Source organism: Phalacrocorax aristotelis, chromosome 5 (genome assembly GCF_949628215.1).
Source record: "Phalacrocorax aristotelis chromosome 5, bGulAri2.1, whole genome shotgun sequence".
NCBI lineage: Eukaryota > Metazoa > Chordata > Aves > Suliformes > Phalacrocoracidae > Phalacrocorax > Phalacrocorax aristotelis.
In genome coordinates this window covers 60413787-60439141 of record NC_134280.1, presented here as the reverse complement: position 1 = coordinate 60439141, position 25355 = coordinate 60413787, and the positions used below count along the sequence as shown (strand labels likewise).

The window sequence follows — 25355 nt, the reverse complement described above, 5'->3', positions numbered from 1 at the left end:
AGTGCTCCGGGCAGGCAGCTCTTCTCTGGCGACCAAATGTGTCTCTTCAGAATTTAATTTTGCATGTATTTCAAAAATGTGCCTTTTTGTAGGCCTCCTGGCTGTCAAAAAACAAAGGTGTAAGTCTGCCTTTCCCATTGCTGTCAGGGAACTTGCAGTGTCAGATTTACTGCACCCCTTTACCTGGGTGTCAGGCAGATAGGGGGTTGTGCCTGCCCTCTGAACCACATGTGGATACTGAAATCCAACGTAGTGGCATTTCAAACCGTTGACTGCTAGTGATTCTCCAGACCCTGGATGAGCACCTGGCCACTTTGGGAGGGGACCCAGAGAAGGAGGAGGAACCACCAGCTGCTCCGGCCTTTCCACTCTGCTTCCCTGTTCCCAGAGTACTGACTCTGGCTCATACCTTCCTTGCAAGTGTTTCTGCTATATCAAAATTTACACCAGTACATGCAGGTAACCAGAGACTTTTCCAAATCTCTTACAGCTTGACCTCTCATTTTAAGATTACAATTTTTTTTTCAGGTTTATTTCTAGCATATATTTACACAAAGAACACCAGCAAGGTTCAAGTTACAGCAATTAATGAAATTTAACTACATTAATAAGGAGAGAGCCTTTTTAAAAACAAGTTGGGTTTTCATGTTAAAAAAATGCAAACAGTAATAAGAATGAAGTAAAAATATTTTCATTTGGTTACATGTTTCTTTCTCTGACTACTTGTATCAACTTGTTTCCTGGTCAAGGGGAATTTTTGTGGGTAGGAAAAAATAATTCTGCCATCCACTCCTGAGTATCTTGTTTTTATAAGGCACAAAGGTTTTGTCAGCCAGGTTACCTAGGAGTGAAAGTTATGTCTCATAATCCGTAATTCTATTGCCCATTACACACCATCTGGTGACACAGTCAAAGATAATCTGATTTTTGTATTTCAGAAACATCACATAGCTATATCATATGGTGCATGCAATGTGATTACTTATTACTTAAATTACTTATTTAAATATGGTGTTTCTGTATTGTTTACAAATCCGTGGTCACTCTCAGTTAACCTGAAGGCAGTTTTGAGCAGGATCTTTTTGTTTGTTACTTCAAATGCCTGAGTCCCTAGCTGAGGTTTTTATATATTTACAGTTACACCTAAAATTGTACAATCAAACAGCTAGCATATAATCTAACCAACCTTTAAGAAGCCGTTATTGGAATTCAAAGCTTTGCATCTACAGTGGAACAAATATCATGACAAAGCTGTTTCCTGTCCCAAAAGCAGCAATGTCTTATTGCTGTGTCTTCGCTAGGAAAAGCCCGATATAATTTAATTATAGACCACTTGTTCAATGTGATGCAGAAGTTCTCAAGTATTTCAAGTAGATTCTGGGATTTCGAGTAGATTCTACCCATAAAGAGCTCCTTGCAAGATAATGGTCCATCAATATAACTGCAGGTTTGCAGTAGATGTGCTTTTGTCACTTTATTTTCAGTCTCCAGAAGTAATCAGAATAGTTAGTGTGTTGCCAAAAGTTGTAATCTCACAAAATAAATCAAAAAAAGAGAATCAATCACGCTGGGCAAAAGAAAGCTTTCACACAATTAACCTGGTGAAAGGAAATGGGCTGTTTGCTGTTGCTTAACTCCTTTGCCAAACTATTTCAGTGGCCCTTACATTCTCCAAGGCCAAACCTTCAAACAACAATCTTATCCCCTTCTGATGCACAAGACACACCCAAAACATTTTCAAGAAGGGTGGAAAGTAGTAAAAGAAGATTTCTGTGATTTGCAGTCAGGTTCTTCTGGGAAGATTACATTTTTCTAGGAGGCTATAATGTACACGCACATCTGTACCTGTGATACAATCACATAATCAACATTCAAATCTAGATAGCTGTTTTTCCATGCAGATTTTTATTACTTTCTCTTCCTGGAATAACTAACCACTTTCAGGATTTTTTTAATTTAGGAAGTGAAGATTTAATTTTCACCTGACTCTTCAATTACAATTCTGAATAATTCCCATTTTTCTTGCAGGCCAGCTTTAAATCAGTCTATCAGGCCACTGTGTCCTTTTGCACTGGCAGGTTTCATTCCCACCAGAGCCTTTGGGCAAGCCAAAGCCAAAGCACGTCCCTATAATAATCTCATTTAGTGATACACCTGCATCACTCACCAGAAGTTTCCACAGTCTCAGGCTTCGTTTGGGGAGAGGGATGCAGTAGTGCTCCAATGAAAGAATTCCTCGCAGGGTTTCCTCTTGGGTGATGGCTCACCAGCAGCCCAGCTGCTGGCATGCCAGACCATGCACCGTGGGGAGGCAGGGAACATTTCCAAAACCTGGCGAGCACAGACACGGCACACAAGCCCCAGGTGCAAGGTCACAGGTGTGCCATTACACTGCTCTCCTCTCACACGCACCTGCAGGGCCCTAAAAGCACCAAACCTCATCCACAAAGTGCAGAAATGTTGTTCCATTTCCTCTGCCCTTTGTATCCAATCGTCCCATTCCTGCTCCCTCTGAGCAGGCTGTCCAGCTGCCTATGCCTGTCAGGTATATTCTGTACTAGAAGGGATTTGAACAAAACGTGTAAGTATCTGGCAAGCATTTTCTTCAATGAAGACATGCTATGAACTAGGCAATCGTATTTTCAACTGTGCTGCCTGCCAGAAAAGTGCACAAACTTCCAATAGCAAAGAAATTAGGTCATTTTGGTCAACTGCCAAAATCAGCACATTTCCTCTTTCAGTCCTGGATGCTGCACCTCCACACTCCATGATGTGCGACAAGCTGTGAGAGGGAGGTGCAGTCTCTCAGAAAAGGAAATAAAAAGTAAACTGGTGGATGCTATTAAAACAGGAAAAGGGGGTTGGAGGAAAAGGGGGAAAAAAAAGAAAAAATTATGAAGCATTCTGTTGTCCCATGACATCCTCCTGAAGATCTATTTAATTGCAGTCCAGTATAACCTTCCTAAGAAGGTGTCAATATGTTATCTTGATATTGCAGAAATGTAAAGTCTCATCTCATTAGAGGAACTCAAAAGGCTTACATGAGGGTTGCAGCTTTCGGTTAGAAGGCTGGACTAGAATTTAGAAGATCAGGATTAAACCCTGGTCTTGCCACAAGTTCCTGTGGGGCTTGAGCAAGACTCCTACCTTCCCTCGCCTGAGACTCTATCTTGTGTCTAGTCTTGTGCATTTAAAAACTAAGTTTTCCTGAGCTGGGAATGTGTCTTTACAGCACAGCAGAGTCTGGAACAGTGGATTTTGGATGCTCATTTGGGCCTCTTAATGCTAATGCAACCCAAACCCAAATGACAGTAGTAGTAGTAATAAGAATAATAATAGTAATTATCTCTCAGTCTTTATTTTCAAGTTATTGTCTGCCAAAAAGTGTTAGAAAAGTTTCTCATTGTGGCAACTACTATATTTATGTGTGTAATTTACAAGCAGCTCATCTGAATAATTTGAATTTTTTATTAAGATTATTTTCTCATTTTCCATTGAGAAGTCTTCTTAGTTACTGACTCACATTCAGCCTTGTAAGGAAAAGTGCCAAGCATTTGTTTTTCTTATGTCTCCAGTAGTTATTTGACTCCTGCGTTAAACTCAGCAAAGCCAAAACTGAACAGGAACAATCTTAATTTAATTATTAAATATATTTCAAACTTCACTGTGATTTTAAAAAGATCTTTCATGTGGGGTAGTGGAAATGTGCCAGGGAAATCTAAAAAACTCTATGTAATCCTCTCTCCCCACCCCTTCTTTCTTTCAGCCTCTCTCAAAAGGAGTTTAGGTGAACTCAAATCTAGTGGAGACAGGGTGAGCTAGTTTCACTTCAGGTTTGCTAGAAAAAAAGGTACCAGGGCATCATGCCAAGCCTGCCACTTTTGAGATAAATATGACTTTCTTTCAGGGCAGTTTTATAAGGGGCACAGCAAGAGGCTCATATACTATGGCAATTCAATTGCAGATTTAGCTATGCAGCAGCTGCCACTGCTTCTTTATAAATGACAGTTCACTCTGAAGTTCTCTTAAGAAGTTTACAAAAAGAACAGTGTATTTATCTGATGTCTGTTACAGTGGTGTGGAGATACACAGATGGCCTTTGACAATCACCTTCTGCATCACACAGAGCCAAACCTGGTCCTACAGAAAGGGCTAGACCTTAAATTTGCCTGCTCTTTTCCTGATGACACTCCCTTCGTCTATTTGACGATCAGAGCCAGCTTACTTTCCTTGGGAGGGTCAGATTGGCAGATGAACTATAGTGAGGAGAGGAAACATGTTAAGTATGAAAACATTCTCATAACCTCTCACAGGAAAAGGATGTAGCTAACAATAAAAGAGAATACTGAGTTTCTCTGCCAAACTTTATCATACAAAATTATGCATTTCCAAAACTTACATTTATACCAGTGAAATATCAGCAGTGCTACATCTACAGAGGGCACATTCTGAAATACCCTTCCTGTATTCCCCATAGTAAGTCAGCTCTGGAGGTTTCTTTCTGAGGTTAGCAATAGGCAAATGTATCACCACGGCACTTAGCTCAGGATACTACCAGAGTGCTGGGAGTTACAAAGCGAACCGCTTCACCACTGTCCGACCAGTCCCGCGAGTGATCTGTCAGGGAACACCTCCAAGAGGCACTCAGGGAAGGCTGTCATAGACTGCTTGAAGCAAGCTTCATTCACCAGATCCTCACCCGTCGTACTGATGGCCTGGCCTCCTGCCAGGCACAAATACTGTTTGTTGTGCCGTTGGAAGGCTAATTACTCAAGGTTCATCCTTCCTCCTCTGGGGTTGCTCCCTGCACTTCAGTTTTGCAAAGCTGGTAGAGTAAAGCCAAAGCGATGGTAAAAGTATGGTCTGGGCATGGGTTTGAACTGCTTGTCTTTGCTTGGCTTAGCGGCCATATCATTTGCGGTTTCACTGAAAAGCTTCAGCTCTGACTGTTATGGCCAAGTTTCATGGCTTTCGGTACCTTTCCAGGGAGCAATCAAAATGAGCTTTTTGACAGCCCATCCCCAGTCCAAGCCTTATTCCCAGAAACACACCAGCCAGCAGACACCTATTGACCTTTGCTTGCTGTCCTCAGTGCCATTAGGGCAGCTGGGTTTGACTCATTCCTCATTTTGTTCGCCTGTGGACACGTTGCCAAACAGGCAGCACAGGTGATTTTTCCTCCACACAGGCTGCTGGAAAGACATGTGCAGGCAGCCTTTGGTTTACATTTGGTGTCTAATCGGTGAAGTGAATGCCCAGGTCAATACCTGTACTCAATTTTACAAATGCAAAAGAAGAAAGAAAAGCTGCTGCCAGGTCATTCTCAGAAAGAGATCTAGGGGGCTTTGTAACTTGCCTTATCCTTATGGATCTGGAACTGCTGCATGCGATGAAAACAGTCTATTAACAGTTCATCATAAAACGTGCTCAGAGATTTTACGTCCTAAATCATGATACAATTGTTTTGCCTGTTTGGTGACTGTGGGAAGTCTAAATCACCTTTAACTAAGGATTTTACACTATTATTTAAATTAAAAAGAAAAAAAAAAAAGACAAGTCCTCAGCAAGACTATTTCAAAAAGCTGTGATCATTCTGTGAGCAGCCTTAAATACGGACTTGATATTTCTCCTGGTCCTGGGATACGCCAGTTTCAGCATGTTACTTCAGAGGGGAATCAGCTTTTCTGCAAAGACTGAGACCTATGCATCAGTTTCACCACTTAGAAATGGTTCTTTACATACATTTTCATAATAAAGCACTTTATAACTATTACCCAATTATTGCTTACAGCATTAAGTAACAAGGTATTATTACTCCAATTTTACAGACGGGAACAAATAATGAAATCTGAAATACTTACTCTGCTTTTGCGTAGGCTTTCTCATATTAATTAATTATGAGACTTAATTACACTCAATCTCACCACTCCAGGCCAATTACAGAAAATTGTGTAAAGCAAAGAAGTAGGGAAATCTCTATCTCAAAGACAATCACTTACACTGACAGCACTTTCCACATAGGTATATAAAAGGGCTTTGCAAATATTAACTCACACACCCAATGCAAAGGGATGGATTTTTCTCTGATTTTTCCCTGACTGCCCCTACACTAGTAATCTGAGCAATGGACACTTCTCCCAGCTTCCTTACTCAACTCTGCCCCAGAAACCAAATGCAAATCTCTGCCCCCTGACTTGTGCCTTAATCACATGATCACTTTTCTTCCCAGAAGCAGTAAAAAAATCCCCAGGCATGTTAAAATCACCAGATTAGAAGAGCTGTAATCCAATGAAATTAAACATGTGTTGATAAGAATTGTTATACGCTATATTTCTACATTGCAAAATATTTTTAAACTTTCTATTTATTTTGAATCTACAGCAATTTTATTTACTGAAGTTTAGCCCACATGGAGAATGGTAAATCCTCTAAAACATCACTTAAAGTTTTTGTTCCACTGAAGTATCTATGAACTGTTCTGCACCCTATGTTGAAAAGTTCATTCATGACTTCCCACAGCACTTGGCCTCAGGGATTCACAACACATTTCAATGCCTTCAACAGCAGCAGCATTTCATGGGGAACCATTCCTCTGTTTCCAAGTTATGGCTCTTACAGAGATGGACTAAGCCAAGGCAAACTGTCCTTTTTATAGTAATACCTACTGATCCTCCCATAAAAAGTGCACATTTAAAATCAGGGGAGAAACAAGAGCAATTACCATCTTCAGCAGTTCGTCTAAAGAGGATAAATCTACCTGATTAAAACTAGGGAGAGACATTAAACTGACAAATATTAATCTGAATTTTCCTTAGTTTCTTTACTCTGTCAGTGAGTGAAGGCTGCTCTAAAAGACTCTGTGAATAACGGGGTAAGTGGAGGGGACTCCATTCATTTACGACTTTGACTCCTTTGGAGCCAAGATTTCCCCCCAGTCTTCACAGTTATGACATTTTGTGTTCAATCTGGCCTGTTCCAGCAGAATATTCAGCCTGTGCTCCTTGCAATTATGCCTTGTTTGCATCGCACCATAACAAGTGCACTGTGAGAGTTTCACGCACTGGAATCTACCACATGGTACATTTTAAATGCTCTCCAGTTGTCGAAGTCAGCCTCATGGCGCGGCAGCAGAATTAAATACAATGGGATCTGGCAGGCTGCATTCACAGGACTGTGTTGTAAAGAGGGGAAAAATAAACATTAACATTTTGACTGTTTCTTACAATTTTTCTAAATGCTATTAAGTAAAACAGAAATACCTCACTGAGCCTGAGAAACCAGAGCATGCAGATACAGTTAAATCAGGCACCTTTCAAATACACATTCTTCCTTATTCTGCAAACCCCTCCTTTCTCCTTTGCCCAGTGATACTTCCATACTTTCATTAGGCCAGGAAAGGGCAGCTACAGTATAAAACAGGCAGAGATAACCTAGGCATTCAAGAGAGTGAGATGCTCAAATCCACCCCTGAATTTCCATACGTAATGACGGCTTTATCCCCACCCAAGTAAACTCTTACTTTTCCCTATTCGGACAAGGGAGATGCCATCCCCCTCAATTTAGGCACAGAGGGTGGATGGCCAGGATCCCCCTCTGGAAACCTTCAGAGGCACACAGCTCTCTCCTCTGGATATACAGAGAACTAGAAACATTATTTAGTAAGACTGGTGTACCAAGCACCAAAAATTTAGCAACAAATTAAGTACCAAGTCTTCTTAATTTGGACCATATCCTCCAAGCCTCAGAACAGATACTTTCCCTGAAGATGCAAACTATAAATTGCAAGCGTAACATTAAGGCATGAACCTACATCTACCGTAGTCTTGTTAAAACAAATATCAGCACAAATTCTGTGCTAATGATAGTCATGTATTTTCCATGCTTTTAATACTAACCCCTGATATTAATTATTATATTTAGTGTCTAGGGCAGCAACACTTCCTACCCAGCACTCGCCATCAGTCCAGCAATTAATTGCATACCACTGACCTTCATAGAACACCATGGAAATTTTATTGCTATACAACTCAATTGCATTTTGTATAGCACTGCCCCATAACTATGTCTTATTATAAAAAAAAAAATCATGTGCTTACAAAAGGGATAGCTGAGCCAACTGAACTATTTATAATTTGCAAGAATAAAAAACATTTCACAAGGTTTGCAACATACATACAAAAAAAACTTTGCAGCCTTAATACAAGACAAATGTTACAAAGATTCACGTTATAGACAAACACGGAATGGAAAATATTCCCTGAAGTCATAATGGCAGGGTTATGCAGTGTGCTATTTAAAAGCTATTCACCAACAACGTCCTCTTCCTTTTAGCCAGAACCCTACGGTAGAAACTGAACTGAAGAAAGTCAATTAATTGAAAGTGTGGTTCAGCTGAGGAATTGGATGTATAAGACGAAGCAACTCAAGGAAAGGATTACACTCCCATGTACTATTCAGTACTAGAAGAGCGGGCTAGCAGTCACAGCCTGTGTCTTCTACCTTGGAGTTACCTCTGTGCAAGTTAGCCACTTTGAGAGGGCTACGTCCTCCTTATGTCCTGCCTTACTCTCTTCTCTCGTTTTGAAGGAAATGCTACCACTCAGCACATTTATTCTAAGTTCAAGAGTCTTCTTGCTCCTTTCCAAACCAAAGGGTTCACAAAATAATTATTGCATGACTACTCTGATTTCAGATTGGCATGCTAATACAAGAGCTAATGTAAGTCAGGGCAAGAAGGCTTTCTCCCTGGATTCAAGGGCTGCATCCAGGATGAAATAACTTGTCACGCCCAGGATTTCAATGCTAGCTTCCAAATTCATAGGCTCAAGTGACCCAGCAGGATGCAGCCATGAACCTCCACACTAACACATCTGCACCAGCTGCAGACTCAGAGAAGGAAAGGGACTGGTGCAGCAAGCAGCATGGGCTTTTTAGAAGGTGTACATGTGCACTGAGGAGCCCCGAGAACTGCTGTTTTGGTAGTTTGCACTGTCCTCCTGCACTTCTGCGTTGTCCTCCAAATTTCTTACAGGAGCCATTAGTAGGCAGCGGGCTGGCAACATGCCCAACATGCATGGTGAGGTGAATCACCCATCCTCCAAAGTCAAAACCCAAAGAATACCGAGAGAGAACCACGGAGTAAACTGGAGGTCACCACCAAGCTTTCTTGCAAGTCAAATGAGTAAGGTATTACACTTATTTTAAAATACCGCATCTCCCAAATAACTTGTTCAATTTCCATAAGCAATGAAAAAGCTTTCTACCATGGCAAATTCCACACAACTCAGGCAATGCATGTAAAAAAAAAACCCAGCTACAATTGGGTTTACAGTGTCAATCCAGTTTCAAACCTTTTCTTGGTTAAAAATTTATAGCCTATACTGCCAGTGACAGTAAGAATATCTAACAAACAAAACTCATCAACAACGCTTTGCTTTGAAGAATTGCCTACATGTTGAATGGATGATGTGTCCGAGGCAATCCAGAGATATATGATGGTAGTAGTTTCATTTAGTGGTTTTTTTTAAGGTCACTAAAATTTTTCAGCTGATATCAACAATTTATTACTGCGTGTTTTCATAGATTCTTCCGTTTTCATAACACAGCAGAGGAAACATGAAATGAAACCAGCTTCATTGTAATGAAAAAGGATCTCATCATTTAATTCATTTTGCTCCCTAATCACAAATGCACTGAAAGCACGGACGATGGAAGAAATATGCAAAGTGATGCTACAACGTAGCATGCATAATTTAAAATCTCCTTTCCTGTAGAAGCCTGGTTTACAAATCAGATGCGGAGTACACACATTATTGAGATTACTGAAAAGTTGTGGGCAAAGCTATGAGTTGGAGGCAACAACCCAGCTCTGTTTGAAACTAAATCAAAATTCCCATTGATTTTGCTGACACCTTGGCTTAGATATTCTTGAGGCCTGATAACAGAGCATCATAATATGTATATAGACGCCTGGAATGACTTGCTACACATCTTGATGCAAAAAGGCATTACAAAACAAATGCAAAGATGACAGACAAGCCTCCCCTCTCCCAGCCAGGAAAGCTTTTATTGCCATCTCTTCAACACTTTCACTTCTGCCAGAGCTCCCCGCTGCCCGTGCAGCCCCTCCAGATGTCCAGAGTGTCTCCTCCAGACAGTACTGCTGAGCAGGCAGAGCATGGATTAAACAGCATTAGATGTACTTTCTGTCATTTTGTTTTCAGTAATTTAGAAAATTATTTTTCTTGTTGTGGATATTTTTAAATGGGGTGAGGGAGATGTTAGAGGAAAAATAAGAATCTCCAAGATCAGAATATATCAGAAGCTCGACAATACTTAACAAGGTTCTGTGACCATGAATATGTACACAAGCACAGGCACACGCATGCAGATTAAAGTCAAGTCTTTTGGAGGAGGCTCACAAAAAATAATAAAAAAAACACATGTTCAAGAGGAAGAGTCTGTTTAATGTAGGAATTAAGCACGGCTCTTTCATTTGCATAGATCGCTTACAGCAACAGCAATTCATGAAATTCTCCTATAAAAATCCTGCTATATTTTGTCTAAAGTGACACATTCCTTGCAGATCACAGTGCCTTTCTCATGCTGTTAATAAGATAAACTGTTACACGAGGCTTACAAATCCATTTAAATTGATTTTAATTAATGAATCAATCACTAGCCACTGATGACTTGGTCTACAGACAGCAAGCAATTCAAAGCCCCAGGCCTCTAATCCCAAACCAAGATCCACATTAGAGCAACAAGACATCTCTCTGATCAATAGTAACACAAAGATATTCAGTTCATACACATTTAAAGTATATGAACTTGATCAAAATGTATCTCCAGATCTTATGCATTACAATTCCCATATTCAGGACTGTTCAATTAAAAAAAGAACAATATTAAATCATTTACATTTCTTTGCAAGTTAAATAGATTAAATCAAGTACAACTATAATCTGCTTCTAAACTTTTAGATGCTTATTCCACTTGAAGGTTTTTTCTTTGTTCTTAAACAATCAGTTGTTTAACATTAATTAATAGAAAATTGCCCTTCATATGGTCATAAACATGAACAATGCCTTTCACATATTCTTTGATCCTGTGAAAATTCACTGCTATTGTCTGCTACTAAAGTGCTTAAATTTTCCCTTAAACAGAAAACAAGAAAGAAGGATTTCTGTCCCAAAAGAAGCATGCAGAAGCAGCATGAACATCCTTGTTATTTCAGTAAGTTAATTATTGTAATTATTGTTATTACAAGAAGTTAATTACAAAGCAGTAAGTTAAATCCACAATAGGTGGTGTGATGCTGAACACTGCAATGCCTAAAGCATCAGCATCTGGCTCCCCATAGCAGAGGGGACACACCTGAGTGAGGCTTCTTCTCCTATGTACACAAACAGCTGGCACACAAGCTCAGCATCTGTGAATAAAGCACCACTTAAACTAACCAAGAGAAAGCAAGAAATGATGCATGTCTCCCCAGGAGCCTCCTGCCTGCATGCAAGCATCTAGCGCTTCTTTCAAAGGCCACTCCTTTTTCTTAAAACGTGACAGAGAAGGAAGGGTGAGAGAAGCCAGCTTGCCTCCAAAACAGTGTAGCTGTTTATATAGCTGCAGCGTGCTAACCCCAAGCCGCTCTGCTCATATGATGCTCTGCACTACACAAGCGTGACGGTACAGATCTCTCCTTGCCTGGGATATGACTCTCTACTGAAGTCCCTCACCTGATGTAGGCTTGCCTCCAGAAGCAGAGCAGCAAGTACTTGCGAAAGTTCAGTATAAAAACCTGAGATCTCTACCGACTTCCTGTACCAGAGAAGTTGCTGCAGTGAGAATTGCAGTTATGGGCCAGTTACTTTGTTTACATTTTTTTAAAACACTATCTGCACCTTCATGGCTCAATAGCATTCCATTACATATTCTAAGAGAAATCCCAACGCCCGCAGTCGACAAAGCAGCTTGCTTGGGTGCTCACTGCCATGCCGAAAGTCCCAGCAGCACCCCTCAGGCACAGCTCCAGTAGCCTGTTCCTGGATGGATGCTACCAGCCCTACTGCGGGGGAAAAAAGGGCAGCTGACATGGGCCATCGGAAAAGTGCCCATGAAAACTGTGCTGACGCAAACCTGTCAACCAGGAGAGAAGCTCTTCCTCTCCCTCAAGGGCGAACTTACCCATAACTCAAAACAGTCCCTCAAAGGTTCCATTGTCACTGTCTGAGCAAGGGATTGACCCTCTCCAGGTCTTTCCCATGAACATGGAGTTGCACAGACAGAGGGAGGAGGTGGGAAGTTTCTATTATGGATATGGGTCTTCACATGAAAAGGATCTCAGTTCTTAGCTGCCTTCAAGGTGGTCTGCGTTCCCTCCTTTTCCCCCAGCCCAAGCCTCCTTGGTACTGCCTGACAAACACAAGACTCAAAAAGCACCACACCGGACACCAGTATGGGATGACCTGTGTCAGCCATTTGGCTCCAAAACTCTACAAATGCCCATCAGTTACACTCAGGTCAATTTACCAACACTGAGCTGCACCAGCTATGAAAGAACCCAACTTGTAGCTTGCTTTATTAAAGCAATTTCACATATAATCAAAAACAAAAGATGTCATTGCCTAATGTGCAATAACCATTCTGCCTGTTTAAATGAAGAGCTCTGTATTTGTTTTTAATCAATACTGCATATACAGTTTAACCAATGCTGTCAAAAGTAGCTTTTTACTGCAGTGTCTCACCAATTTATTGCTCTCAATACTTTTGTTCTTCTGAGTTTGTTATGAACAAATGATTTTTTTTGGAGGGAAGAACAAAAAGAATAATTAAAGAAGTTAGGTTTGGCTTTTATGTGCTGCTAATTAATTAGAGAGTTGAATTAACCAAATAATAAGTACAAGATACCAAACTACCTTTCATAACACTGAAGAAAAACATAGTGTTGAACACTTCCCAGGTGTAAACACATTAAGATCAACATGGTACCAAACCTGAATCTGGCCCAGTTAGCCTAACAAGGTAAATAGTGCATCCCCTTGCACAGATGTTGTGGTGTACAGGCACTCCACATTTAAAGAGACAGATTCTGCAGCCAGCAATGCTCCACTGACATAGAGACAATCAATGTGTCCTTGATTATGAGGAGGCAAACAGTTTTCACTACAAAAAAGGAGACTGAAAAACAAATCATGTGTTTTTATTTTACAAGTTCCAAGTTTGGGTTGGGTTTTTTTCAAGCCCTTTTGGAGCACTGTAACAGAATAAAAATAGTTTGTTGCACAAGCATAAAACAAAGTAACTGCTAAATAAACATTTTAAATGTGCTCCTATGTGTTCAGTTCTCATTCCCATTACTCTTCAGGAGTTGGATGATATCACTAAAATATCTTCCTGTTTTCTGGTGAACTGATATAGATGGGGTTTGTCCAAGAATTGTGCCATTATGCGTTCCCTCTATTTCATATTCTGAACATCACTGTTGGAAAATGTACTGCAGCACAGAATGTAGTATACGCCAATATATCCTGACATTCAAATCAAGACCACAAATTATAAACAGTTTCAGCAAATTGACTTGAGTGCCTTTGTTCCTCAGACATACATCTTCCTATTGCTTACAAAAGCAGCATATACTAACCACTAACACTGCTATAGCCAGTACTGGGAAAGGAAGTTATTGAAGCCTGGATTTCCTGCTTTCAGTCGTAGCCAAGAACTGTGAGGCTTGTAGTGGTTTCAGGAACTGACTCATCTAATGATTCATGGATAAGATACTGGTTTTAATATATTTCTGATCATAAGACTCAAACTTCAAAACCAGTGATGCTTAATCTTTATTTTAAAGTTTAAAAAACTACATAAATCAAGTAAATAAAAATCGTCATGGGACACACTGGCTAATAATTATAAATGTGTTTTACAGTGCACTCTGCTTTAAAAAAATAGTATGTTAAACTTCCTGGAAATTAATTTCAAGAGAATGTTGACAATGAATTCAAAATCCACTGTCAGAGACCCAAGTACTTTTGTGGAAATCCTGATACAGCTGAAATTGAAGTGGAAGACAGGTGGGGCTTCAATTGCATTTTGAGATATACCCTTAGATACACATATACCTACTGCTACATATTAATCAATGAATCCTAGAGCTACTATTGTTACTGCCGGTGGCTTCTTTAGCTGTACATAAAAAGTATCATCAAAAGATCAGCTGGTAACAAGACATTTGGGTATGTGAAACAGCAGGAAAGTTTTGTTTCAGGAGTGACTGGAGACGTAGAGGTCAATTTTAAAGCAATGACTAACACTGGATCTTGAGCGCTCACAAATACATGCATTTTGTGCTAATTCAGAATCCAAACCCAGCCATTTTTCCATGTCTAGTTCTTCCAGAGGGAAGCGTGCCCTCCAGTGCATCAAAACGCTTTTTGCCCACAACACAAACCTCATCAGTATGCTGTAACTTGAACTGCCAGGCTCTTGCACCTAAAAAATAGCTTGTGATGGAAGCTTAATTCTGCTAGGCTCATGTGTGGAAAAGTACTGGTTTACTTTTAATTTTTGAACTGCAAGCTGCAGCTACTCACACGCTATGTAGAGTGCTGCGGGGAGGGAGGGGGATGTTAGCAATTCTATATTTCACCATGTGCACAACTAGCACAAAAAAAAAAAAGAAAACAAAATGCATGTTGCTTGGGGGGGGGGGGAAGAAAACCACCAACAACAACCAGCAGTTAAAACAGTTGACAAGAAAAGGCCAAAGTGCGCTCAGTGGCTGGCAGTCATTTTATGGCTATAGTCCTACAGCAGATTTACTTAGATGACGTCAGTGGCTCCCATCCAGCTTTTCTTTGGTAGCATTTACCACTTGCCTCTTGAAGCCTCCACTATGCTACAGAGCAGTAGACCATAATCAAAATTCCCTTTGTGAAATAGAGTTTACCTCAGGGCACAGAGGCATTGCTAGCTGAATTGCAGGCTCTTCACCCTGTACTGCATGCCCAGAAATAAATAACCTACAATACTGTACTTTCCTTAATACAGAAGAACCATTAAAAGCAGCCTGCTACCTAAAAAAGGGTTCTTTAATTTGTTTCCAAAATCTCAGAGGCCAGAATATTAGTTAATTTTCCAAGCAATGAAGAACGATGATAATTCTACTACCCTTTGGACTTCTTTGTATTGTTTTTAGAGATTTTGGAAAATAAGGTTATTTATGGGTCATTGTTTCACCAACAAAAAATTACTAATGCTAGAGGCTAAAATGAATTGGTATAGGAAGCTGTATATTTTTAAATTGTCTTTCAGATGTGCCCCTTCAACTGCTTATCTACAACAGGTCAGTAAACATATAGTAAATATGCCAAGAAACAAAGCAAGAAATTACTATGCATAAATAACAGTCAATTTAAAGAGCAAAATGCACATTATTTGGAGCTATGGATTTCCTCTTACAAAACAATGACTGGAACCAACGAAACACTAGTAAAGCCAAGTCAAGCAGATACCAAATCAACTAAAACTTCACAGGCTCTGAAGTTTAACCAAGAAAAAAAAAATAAGTAAAAACCAAACCCCATACCCATATGAAAGATGCATCTTATCATACTAAATAAACACAGACTTGTTATGTTTTAACGGCTCCACCAGTCCAAGAGCAACCATACTTATTATGGGTGATAACTAGATACATTAGTGGAATGAAAATTGCCTCTCACAGTTAAGCGCTTAGAAATTACTTGTAGGGAAGATGCACATGTGCCTCACAGAGAATTGGAAGTCTCAATACCTCTCCTTTCCCTTTCCCAGCCTTTTCACTTACCTTCCCCCCAGTCACACCATGAGAATGAGAGATCACAGGTCTAATCTGCAATGAGCCAGAACACAAAAAATGCTATTATCGTCCAACTGCATGAGTCACACCATGGACCTGAACTTTAAATCTGAATTTAAAACAGATTTAAAATTTGAGGTGACCCCCAACCCAGCTCCAAGTGGACAGACGCTAGCATTTCACGTCCCTGCAGAGAAACTAAAAGCCTCTGTTAGCAGCCTTAGATTCCAAGCGATGGGCAAGAAATCTGTCTTGTTTTCTGCAGGTGTCCATGAAGACTTGGGCACAGTGGTGAGGTGGGAGCATCACCTCTCACTTCACTGCCCACCTGGCTGGCCTCTAGCTGCTCTGCCAGCTCCTGCATTTTTCCATGCAGATCATCTGGGTGGACTTCAGTGGGGCGTTAGAGAATGGCTGTTGTTACAGACTGTCATACTGCTCTTGTTCCAAAGGGGCAGGAGAAAATTTTTCTTCTCTTTGGCCTTCTTTCATTACTAAAAAGGCGGTGTCAGCAAACAGACTTAGAAGATGACTGCAAATTTCTTTGAGAGAGAATCTGGCCCTTTAATTGGTCATTAAGGATCCTGGACATGAAAGGCATTGCACAAGCACAAGCCATCCTTTCTTTCCAATAGCCAGGGCAAGGAAGGAGTGGAAGCAGCACGGCAACTGGGGTGGGCAAAGAGACCTAACAGCAAGACCACATCCATGAGCAGCAGCAGAAGAGTTAGGATAAGGAGCACCTGGCAAGATGGATAGCAAAAGGAGGGAAACAAAAAGCCACCATAATCCAGAGGAAGGAGAGCCTAATCAAGCGCTGCCCAAGAGCAAGTAAGTGCATACCCAAGGGAAGAGGAGGGTCCAGGCAACCAGAGAGAGATGCGGTGCCCTGTAAGGAACAGTGAGATGGAGCCTGTAGGGCAGAAGACACAAAGGAATGTGCCGCAAGGTCAGAGAGCAACAGACAGATTCAACCCTAAGGACATCACTGCGGCATTGAATGTAAGGCTGTATTTATGGTTTGAGACTTTTCCTGCAACAAAATAATTACAGCCGAAGAAAGGCGGGGGTAGGGGGAAAATGAAGCAACGTCCACTGAATCTTCAAGTTTTCTACAAGGTTTTCAGTTGATTGTGGAAAAAGCAGAAATAAAAAAAATAAAAGACTTCAAAAATCAGCTGATAGCAGATATAGGGACACAATTGTTTTTAAAGGTTATTTTTTTTGAAAGAACAAAGGTAAAATCAGGGATGTGGAAAATGAAACTGTTTACAGAGCTTTGCCTTTTATTTTAAACTGTAAACCAGCTTTAGGACAAGAAGTGCGTACTCATGGTGGTGGTAGATTAAATATGAACAAAATTTCCTTTCTACTGTTATTTAATGACCCCAAACACTATACATTTTTTTAATTGAGATGTGCCTAATAGAGGCTTTAATCCACTAAACCTCTATGAATTTACTTTTTCTTCCAAAGCCTGTTCTGACATTTTCTCCCCTTAAAACTGAAATGTCATTCCTGAATTATAATCTCTCAACAGAAAGACGACCATGTAAAAAAACATGCCAGCTAATTCCAAAAATAAGCACCATTGTTCACGGCACCATGAGGTGAATGAATGGCAAGAGATTCCACCAAGGGAATAACTGTGATGTCTATAATGTTAAGGAATAATTTGGCACCAAAAATACCCAAGGCCATACTGGTTGGTGATTCAAACATGAAGCATATCAAAACGCTACTGATAAGCTAAATTAACAGATAGCTTATCTGAAGCATATACTAGCCATATGGTGCCACAACTTCTGTTGCCTGTTGCTGGCATAACAATAGGCTACTGCAGTCTTAGACTGGAAGCACTATTTGACAAACTGTCAACAGCATTTTTATTTTTTTGCAGAGCTCTAGGGCAATGGCGCACTCGTCTATTTGCATTTTTTTTAAACAGGTGAACAAAGAGTAAACCAGATGTCAACTTTAGAAATCGAGCTGTCTGGATCAGGAGATTTAACAGAGACAGGCATACTGCTACAGCTCAAATCTAGACAATGAGCTTTTCTAAAAACACTCTGGCCTAGGGGAGTGGCTATTTAAAACACTTGGCTTCTTTTATTTCAGCACTATGGAAGTGAATTCTGCTCTTAAGTGCCAGCTCAAATGAAGTCATTTTGTTTCACTGGAGCTTTCTTTTGCATTTTAGAAAAGTAGCATGTACTGTAGTAAAGGAAAGGACAAGTATGGAAAAAAAAATTCTGATTCTCTTTCAGCTAGAAGCTGGGTAAAATGGAGTGGGGTGGGGTGGAAACTAACAGTTTGATCACGTACAAAACCAAAATTTTTGAAAGGATAATTCAAGTGCAAGTTAAATGAAATTTCTTTTCCCCTCATATAGGAAAAAAAACCCCCAAAACCAAGACCCAAACAAAATCCAAACAAAAACCAAACAGACCAAAACCCACACTTTTGAAAGCTTCAGAAAGACCTGGTATTTACATCCCCCTCAAGCTGCACAAAGACAAGGTGTGAATACTGACCCATAAGGAAGATTTACAATGGAACTTTAATATGTTACAGAAACACAGTGGGTTAATACAAAAAAAGCTGTCTTCTTGCTTTATTTAAGAAAATTAAATCTTTGTTACTTATACACTATTTGAGAAAAAAAATCTTTTAATAACAACACAGTAATCCACTCAATTAACCATTTCAAAAACTGACAAAATAAAACTACTGTCAATCAATATATAGTAGATCCGACTATGGTATTCAATTATGGAAATGCACTTTTAGTTGTGTTCTGTGGGAGTGTGAAAGACATAATGAGAAAAACAGATAACTTTCTGTTCTAATAATCTATTCTGCTTTGATAGACAGTTATGGGAACATATTTATTTTCTGACTTATACCCAGCTAAGTATGCAGCATTTTTAGATTATCTTTTCAAATTGTTCTTGAACATTCTCAGTTTAACAAAAAAAAAAATCCTTTCATGTTAAGTTGAGATTGCACTTGAACTCTTTCCAAAAGCCAGAGCTGTACTGAATTATGATAATTAGAAAGCTGTGTGCATAAAAGGCAGCACAGTTGATGCATTTAAAAAAGTTCATGCCAGAGAATATAAGTTCAATATGTTCTCACATAATTAACATTTCCCATCATTAGCAGCAGTTTTCAGTTCATGTATCTGTAAAAACAACAGCACTCGTCATTGTTTTAGATTCCGTCAATAGCGTTTTAATAGTTTTACACATAACCCTAAACCTTCCTTCCCTTCCCCCTCCCAGCGCGCTGAGATTTCACATTTTACCTTCTGACCTGCTAGCAAATAAACTTGTATTTTTTGCTCATATGCTTCTGCTGCCGCACGGACTATCTCCGATTCAAAAGTTTAGCGAAGAGTGAATAAGAGCTGGAAATCTAAGAAGGCCATTTGGAAAGGTACAGCAGGATGCAAAGGGAATAATCACGTTGCTCCAGTAAACAATGACTAGAAGACAAAAGAACAAGAAGTTGTAGGTGATACCTTGGACTGGAGGGGAGCCAAACTGAAAAGGGCGGTTTCTGACGAAGCCAGACACAAGCTGGAGGGACTAGGAAATGGGTCTGCAGCCCTGCACCAACTGGGCAAGTGTCTATAAACCCTTTACACACTCTGCGGATTTTCATCATGTTCTTGACGTATGTACAAAATGCATCTAACAAATAAGGGCATGTAGCACATGACGGGTTACTCTGAGACATTCATAGGCTTCCTGTGTAGAATATCTCAAATCAGTTGTTAGGAGCCAGATTTTGACATAGGCTTATTGCCTTCTTTCTCTTCCCTCCACTTCTTCAATCCCTGTATTTTAAAATTAATATAATTCTGGCGGAACATTAATAATCTGATATAGTGTAAAAGTTGCTGAATCTGCGTCAACACAGAGAGAAAGTTTGGCTTTACCAATAACAGGAGAAAACTCACAGTGATTGCAGCGGGATCGGGATTTCATACAAAAACTCCTAGCTGAATTTTATGCGACAAATCTAAGGAGCAGATTTGAAGTTGTTGCCTCAAAGGATTGAAGTCTGCAACTTTTCACTCTCTTATGTTTTGGAAATGAGCAATCATTAAAACCAAACACAAAATTATTCCAGGAAATATTATTCCATCCTTGTTCCACTTGCAAAAGTCAAAAGGAGTTTTGTGCAAGAACACAGAACAAGATATGGTCATAAAGTGGGAATTTATGGCAGAGATTTTTTCTTTTAAAAATGTGTCTTCAGTGTGGCTTAGAGTCGGTTGGCTTTACAATAAATAATGCCATTAATCCATTCATATATCACAGGATACAATTTAAATTATATAGTACTCACAAAAACTGCCACAAAACCTCTAACAGCCATTTCTTTCAGGGAGATGATTTACCTCTTGCAGGTTCTAAAATTTTGTTAAGTCTCACTTAAATTATATTTTTTAATAGTAAATGACTGTAGTTTAGAAATAGAAAACATTCCTACTTGAGGCAAGCACTAATGGCAAAGTGCAGCATGGTGACAAAACAGTAATTAAACCTCAGATCCCAGAAATAAGTAAGTACTATTTCTCTAAAGCAAAAGTAGGTCCCTCTGATGAACTGGGGATTTCAAAATCATGCTTAAAGGGCCAGTTTGCACCCTTATTACAACCAAGGTAATACAGCAACAGGCCATATGAAGTCGATGGAATTACGCTGAATTTCGACCAGATTTTTAAAAAGTCTGCCCTCACCTCATATTTGCACATGCTACGAACAAGAGCACAAATGGAATGAGTGACCAACTTTTAATAGAAATCTGCCTGCAAGTTTTAGACAGATTACAAGCAAAGCAGAACATAAGCCCCATACACAAATTTGAAAAAGCATCTGTGTCAAAGCTTTAATCAAAGATACAAAATAGCACCTATGTCCTTCTTTAGACATCAAATATCATACTAGCCATGTACATAAAGCATATGCTGTAAATATCTTAGTATTTGATCCAGCGAATATTTATTCCTATGAGTCATCCCAGCCACTTTAACCTGAGTGAGGATTGGATCTAGCAAACCTTTTCTTCTTAAATAAATGGAATCACTTCAGAAAGACAGTTTTTAAAACCATCTCTGGAAAGATACAGCATTAATATTAATGTCATGAAGAAATACCAGTTAAAAAGACTGATGTATGCGTGTATATACACAGTCAGAAACCAGGCGTTCAAAAGATAATGTTTGAAAGGTAACCTTCTCCCAAACACACACATTCAGAACCGTACACAAAATCGTTGTGTTTTGGAAACAGACTTAGGCACCTTCCAATAAAGTGAGACTGCTTCTAGTTAAATTGTTCCAGCAGTGCAACCATCCTACTTTATAGATTTAAAACTGACAGCTATCATAATACACAATTACATATTTTTACCTTTCACTTTTTTTAAGTGAAAGACACCAGAATTCCTCTGTAGCTCCAGAAGTTTCTATTACACTTCAAGACAAAGTACAGGCAAAAAGTTTGCTTACAATTTGATCTACAAGGGTAGCTTAAAAAGAAAGAAGGAAGAAATCTGTTTTTCCCCCCTTGCACGTGACTTAACTTTTTCAGGCATGGACAAACAAAGCCTAAAAACCACTTTAACGATATCCAAAACCACTACACCATCCAGCAACAACAACAACAAAACACTAGTTACAAATTATACCAGACATGTTACACACATGCTCACACATCTCCACACATCACAATACGCTATCATTTCTCAGCTGGAAGCTCACGGCGGGTCTAGTTCATAATTAAGTTTCTGTTGTTCTTTTTTAGTCATTTAATTAAAACTCCTTTAAGCAAAGGCTGTCTTTGCTAAGACTCTTGTCAAATAAAAATTTTTCCTGCTTCGCTGCTCAGCTACATCCCACTCAGCACTAAGAAACTGTACAGAATATAAAACCATAATTTGAATCTCAAGAGCTGTTGTTACACTCTCCTGGGTGCAAAGGCTAATAATATTTACTTCACCAAAGCAGCATATGTAAAATTGATGCTCAAAATACACCTAACACGTTTAGCGATAAAGTACTTTCCACAGGTATTTCTGGATCACTAAGAAAAAAATTGAAATAAATCCTTTGCACCCAAGATTTCTGCTTGGTCAGCTAATAAAAACCTGCAGCAGACAAAATGCAGAATTATCCCTACTGGTATAGAAAATGCCACTTGTCCTAACTAAAAATCAGTGCAGTGTGAAAAGACAGGTTTTACCATGAAAGTGAAAAATAAATGCACCTCAGAAAAGTTTATCCTTAATGAAAGTCATTTCAAAAAGTTGATTTTAAAAACTTGCAAGTCCAAAATGTGACCCAACTATAAAATCTTTGATTTTGTGTTTTAAGAACATCCACTGTATTCATTCCTGTATTTCTATTCCCAAATAAAGTATGCATATGTGTGCATATACATAAATATATATAACTATATACACACACACATATATACACACAAACATGCAAGCTTCCCTCCCGCCTCCAGAAGCGATTTAATATACAGGTCTGTGTCATTTTTGATAATACCATTCTACCATCAGTACAATCTAAAATCCCTGTAATGGTATTCCCCAACTATTTATAGAGACAGGATACATCATACATTACAGCCACACATTCCCAATCTAGGGTTATAAGAACCACCCTACATAATTTTAAATTAAGTCCTAATGTAATTACAATAATCTCTGTTTTCATATTCAATTGCAGGTAGCACTTATTTACATGAATTTCCCTGTAAGAGGCATTCCCACAGAGATTTCCATATTAGATGCCGTGCATAATAACTGAACATTCAGCTAGAGAAAACAGTATTTTATCCACGCCACTCCAAACTTTGCCACTATCTAGGTTAGCTATCTCTGTAAAACCGCTAACTGGCAATATTGCTTTTCTAAACTTTATCAGCACTAAGGGAAAGCAAATATGCTTCTGTTAGACAGGAATACAGCTGCATAGGTACTTTTTTTCCCTGAGGCTCTGCCATTTCAGCTTACATTTCTTACATATACTACTTTATGTCAGAAAATGCCAGTACTATCTGATGTTTCTTGGCCTTTCTTTCCCGGATGGTGCTCAGCAACGAACAACTAAAAAACACTGGGAGCCATTTACATGCAGAAAGCGTAGGACAGAACTGTTCCCTAACTTCCCAGCACTTCTGGAGGTCACTTTTCATTTCTTCATATCAAAGGCAGGCACTTGTTTCTAATAAGTTAACAACTCTCCCGAGAAACATGGGTGGCTGGTATTTCATTGTTTCATAAATATTTTTATACTGTAACACCAATCCACTTAAAACAGATTTCAAGAGGAGAAAAATCACGACTAGGATTACGTTGAAGCGAGGTAGGAGCGCAAACTTTTTCGCTTGGTAAAAACAGATATATTTTTCTCCCCTCATGCTTGATTTCTCCTCGTTGTTTTTGTTTAGTTGTTTGGAGGGGGCCGCTTTGTTTTAATTTGGTTACAAAAGCCGTACTGTACAACTTTTTCCCTCCCCCTTAGAAGTGTACTTCCTTTGAAAACGCTCCCTCTGTGAACAAAGGCTGCCACCGGCCCTCCGCATCAGCACTGTGGACATCTGTAGAATAGATCTCTTTAAAACGTTATGGATAAATAAAAAAAAAAAAAAAAAAAACAAAAAAACAACCACCCTATGGTTCCTACCGAAAGGAAGTTTTCCAGGGACAATCTCCTCGGTGTTGTTGTAACTGCGACTTTGTCTTTTTTGGATACAATGTTTCTGCTGACTCCCGAAAATTTTCCACTTGAATGTGCAATTAGCCAGCAGCAGCGGCGGCAGCAGCAGCAGCTCTGGAGAAGGAGAAGAAGCAGCGAAAAAGGACATTCCTTCTTTCATCTTTTAGAGGAAAACAAAAGGGGGAAGGACAGCAAAACTCGGGGCAGCGTGCGGAGCAGAGCTGCGAGCCAGGCCGGGCCGCTCGGCAGCCCGCACCGCCGGGGGGATTGCTCCTGAGGGCTGCGAGCGGCTGCCGCCAGCCCGGGGCTGCTCCGAACTTCTCGCTTCCCCGTGGAAAAAAATGTGAAAAATGCCGAGGATCGGTGCGCGAGTGCGTGCGTGCGTGTGTGTGTGTGTGTGTGTGTGCGCCCGTGTGCGCGCCCCTGTGTGCGCGCCCGGCTGCAGAGCGGTGACTCAGGCAACTAAGTGCGAGCGGCGGCGCGGGGGAGCGGAGCGGCGCGGCGCGGCGCGGGGCGGGCAGGGCAGCAGCCGCCTGTTGCAGCTCTGGCCGCGGCCCCGCAGCGCCAGAAACTCCGCGGGAAACAACTTCTCCTCCCGCCGCGGCCCCTCTCCCGCCTGCCCCGGCACCTGCGGGAGCGCCGGCCCCCCGGGCCGACCCGGGCCGGGACCGACCCCCCGCCCCGCCGCACAAAGCGCCGGCGGCGCGGCGTGCGCGCCCGCGGCCCCCGCTTACCTCCGCGCCGCGGCCCCCCTCCGCGCACCGCCAGCGCGCCCCGCTCCGACGGCAAACTTCGCCCGCCGCCCCCGGGCCGCCCCGGCTATTTATGGCCCCGCGCCTATTTTTAATCCGCCGTTTGGCTATTTATACCGCGGCGGTAGGTTGCCGCGGGCCGGCGGACGGAGCCCTCGGAGGATGAGTTGCTGCCCGGCCGGCGGCGGGGCGGGCCGGGCTCCCGGCCGGGCTGCGCGGCGCCAGCGATGCGAGGAATGCGCGGAATGAGGGGAGGAATGAAATGAACGCGGGAGCGGGGCGGCCGCGGGGCGGAGCGCGGCCCGCCGCCCCCTGCGGCCGCGGGCGGGCGGGGCGGGGCGGCGGGCGGGGCCTCCGCGCGGCGCTGACCTCATAGGGGAGCCCGCGGGAGGGGGCCCGGCGGGAGGGGAGCGGGGAGGGCGGGCCGCGGTACCGCGTCGGCCGCCCGGCGGCTGTGCAACGGGGTCCCGCAGCGGGGCTCCGCAAAGGGCTCGCGGGCGGCGGGCGTCTGCAACAGGGCGCGCGATGCTCCGCAACGGAGCATGCGGTTGCAAGAGGGGTCTGCAGTGGAGGCCTGCCATGGGCCGCAGGAGCTGGCTGGGCCCTGGTGTGTGGGGAGGCTCCCCTGGGAAGCCCAGCTTCCTCACACGCACGTCCAACCCCTGGGTGCACCACAGAGCCCTCTGCAAACAAAACCCCGCCAGTCCCCAGGAAATGCAGGCCGCTGCCCGCAAGGCCACGCGCAGCACCCCCAACAGAGCCCCGGCACATGGGGCGAGCAGGAAGGCTCTACAGACGTGTCACACCCCAAGCCAACGTGGGTATAGCGTGGCCCAGGGGGCCGCAGTCTTCACCCTGAATCCAGGTCGTGACCTTTCTCACAAAACTGGCCCCAGCTTCAGATTTCACAATGCGAGTTTTGCACCACTCTAGTTATGAGCCTAAGTGCCATTAGACTATCTCTACCCTTCTTGTATGGGTGCAACCTGTCCCCCAGAAATGCTCCCCAGGCATTATCATAAGGCATGTC

At 41.5% G+C, this 25355-nt stretch overlaps 1 protein-coding gene across 7 annotated transcripts in view; it reads right to left on the bottom strand.

Annotated features, from left to right (window-relative positions):
- Positions 1–24611, bottom strand: part of TEAD1 (TEA domain transcription factor 1) — a 162181-nt gene extending 137570 nt beyond the window's left edge. For 3 of the 7 annotated variants that reach the window (XM_075094856.1, XM_075094857.1, XM_075094858.1), the window contains exon 1: positions 23541–23683. The gene's annotated coding sequence lies outside the window, so the exon portion shown is untranslated. Of the gene's footprint in view, positions 1–23540; positions 23688–24307 lie in introns of those variants that run through there. The other 4 variants (XM_075094850.1, XM_075094852.1, XM_075094851.1 and 1 more) reach the window with 2 other exon arrangements.
- Between the last annotated feature and the right edge of the window lie 744 nt (positions 24612–25355).